Below are 2,709 nucleotides of genomic sequence, written 5' to 3' on the forward strand. Positions count from 1 at the left end.
GAGATCTTTCCACATCTCCCGTTAAATCTATATGGGAATAAATCAGCAGGAGCAAATTCACATAGGGAGCCTCTGGAGGATACACAGACAAATAATATTGATGGGAATTTCTTGCTGTGTGGAGGTGAAACATAATAGGCAGAAGAAGTGAAAGATCTGTATTCACCAAGGCCAAGAAATTCCCTTGACTATAAACTAGAGTTATGATTCATCTAAAGTGTTTACTCTGAATGAATGTGTTTGTAAAAGGCATATGCATGCAGAATAACAATTAAAAATAACAGACTTTGTTGTGGGGTGGGGGATAGAGCAATATTGGGTAGATGTGAGCCAACAATAACAGAAGAAGAGGATTGCATATGCTGTTGGATTTAACTGGTGCAACATGTTAACCTCTGAAACAGAATTGTGTATTCATCTTGATAAGTGGTTGTGAATTGATCACTTTTGGGGAAACTGTGGAAGACTGGCGGGATCAAGCCATATTCCCTCAGGCCATGATGGGCTCAAATTGAGGTGAGTTGTAGGAGATGTTTTCTTTCTTTCTTGGATTTTCCCTTTAATGCTTTTCTTGATGAGTCTCCTGAAATGTTTCTCAAAGCCCTACTATTAATCAGACTACTAAAACTGCCTCCAGCAGCAGATTCCGAGGAGGCAACAGTGGCTGCTATAATGACTTCCTTCAATGTTTTCTGGGCAGGGACTATATTTGGCCTTCCTGTGGCATGCCAGGAGCTATAGTAGTTGGTAAGAAAAAAAGTGATCTGATTTCATTTCATTATCTTAACATTAAATATCTGTAATATGATTATTTCGCCAGTCATGTATTTAATAATTGCCCAGTTTAGTTACACTGAATTTATGATCTGGAATTATTTTGGGGAAGTAAATTGTTCCTTAAACTTAGGAGGTCTTTGTAATAATCAGAACTGGTACATGTTATATTTCTGGTATATGTTGTATTAGAATATATTTCTAATACTCAAAGCAATCTAATATACTAGGAGGCAATCGCTATATTATTTTCGCTCACCTTTTATGACTTTGTATTTCATGTATGATGGAGATGGCGGGCAGACCTTAACCTTTAGTGATGCAGAATCCAAGAAAAAGCAACAATTAGTTGTTCGCTTTTGAGGAGGTTAACTTTTGTGTGCAGCAATTTTATTTGGACCTTAACCACAAAAATCTGAGGAAAAATATACATTTGAGTTAGGGAACAGATAATTCATGGTTGCCTGTAACACAGAGCATGGCAATCTGTGTAATTAGACTAAATCAGGCAGAAACACTATTATCAGCTGTTAAATGCTATTGAACCAGTTGGCTTTTTACCTTTGTTTTTTCAGTTGAGATGAGACATGACACCTTAATTGAATAGATCTTGATGGCGGTGTCAGGTTTAAACCAGACAAAAATGCTTCCCTCCTTTCTCCCACCGAGTTCTGGTGAACTGTTCTAAAAGTATCTAAGACCAGCCCAGTGACTGAGACATCTACAGTATCTGTGGTAAGAACACTAATTTCAGTGGTTACAAGGAAAACAAAGAAAGCAGAGCTATTGTGTGGTGAAATGAGTGAAATATTTCATTCTAATTCATTTCCACAATATTTCCTGGCTGGCTAAAATATAAAACAACATTCCACTTCTATATTCTATATAATGTCCACAAATTCCACAAAGTTTCTCCATTCAAATTGCTCAGCTGACATGGATGTGAGATTTTTCTCTCTCAGAAAATTGAGAGAGAAAAACAATAGATTAGGATTCAAGGAATTCCACTTTTCCTGTGGAATGGAGTCACTAGTTAATTACTTAGTCTCCACTTACAACTAATGCACTGAGGAAGCTTCAAATGGCTGTCACCTGGCTGTGTTGATTGAAAGAGCTGTAGAGGCTGCTATGTTCTTCTGCTATGACCTTCAAGCTTAGGACTGACCTTAGAAGGCAGACGAGCAAAGAATGAGTTAATGTAGAGATACAAAAAGCATCTTCTTTTATAAGGAAGTACTTTGTTCTCATAGGAGACTTGAATGATTTATGTAATGTATTTTTCATGGCAGTATCCAAACACTTAAGCTGGAAGTTACTGTTTTTTAAACATGGAGGAGTGAGTAATCCTTGTGTTGCTATCATCATGCCTGGACCAAATGTTGGTCCTTGATAAGTGAGATGTCTTTGGTGGAGTTAATGGGTCTAGTATCTCTCCAGGCGGCTAGTGGATGTCTATCTACTATCACATTCATTCACCTAAGGTGGAAAAGCATCCACACTAAATTTAGGAAACCTTTTACTTGGGGGTTCCTCCAGCCCATGACTTTTAGACTCAACTTAGTTTACTTGGGCCTTCATTTTGGACAGTCTTTCTTGAGATGTTCTGCCTTTCCATCTTTGGAGCATTTGGAAGTCTGCCAGGAATTTTGCTCCTTGGTGGCAGGTTGAGTGCTGCTTGATCTGGTATAGCTGGTATTTGATCTGGCATATCTGGCACTAGATGTAGTTTTGTCCCTGAGTTAACTCTGACTGGCCAGAGTTTTTCCTGCCTTACAGATATCTTGGGGTGGTCATGTTGGTACATTATCTTGGGTCTGCCAGATTCTAGGCCATCTGCTCTGCTGCCTTTATGGTCATAAGTTTCATTGGAATCATAGATCTGGTCAAGTATTTGGGCCCAAATTTTTCAAACTGCATCAGGTTCTTGACTTCCTT

At 38.5% G+C, this 2,709-nt stretch overlaps 1 long non-coding RNA gene across 1 annotated transcript; it reads right to left on the minus strand.

Annotated features, from left to right (window-relative positions):
• Nucleotides 1–559: 559 nt before the first annotated feature.
• LOC134499450 (uncharacterized) lies at nt 560–1,934 on the minus strand. The gene is made up of 3 exons (XR_010068145.1): nt 1,816–1,934; nt 1,034–1,189; nt 560–735 (listed from the first exon to the last, which is right to left on the minus strand). It is a non-coding gene; the product is annotated as an uncharacterized LOC134499450 (long non-coding RNA).
• Between the last annotated feature and the right edge of the window lie 775 nt (nt 1,935–2,709).

Source organism: Candoia aspera, chromosome 6 (genome assembly GCF_035149785.1).
Source record: "Candoia aspera isolate rCanAsp1 chromosome 6, rCanAsp1.hap2, whole genome shotgun sequence".
In the NCBI taxonomy this organism is placed as follows: domain Eukaryota; kingdom Metazoa; phylum Chordata; class Lepidosauria; order Squamata; family Boidae; genus Candoia; species Candoia aspera.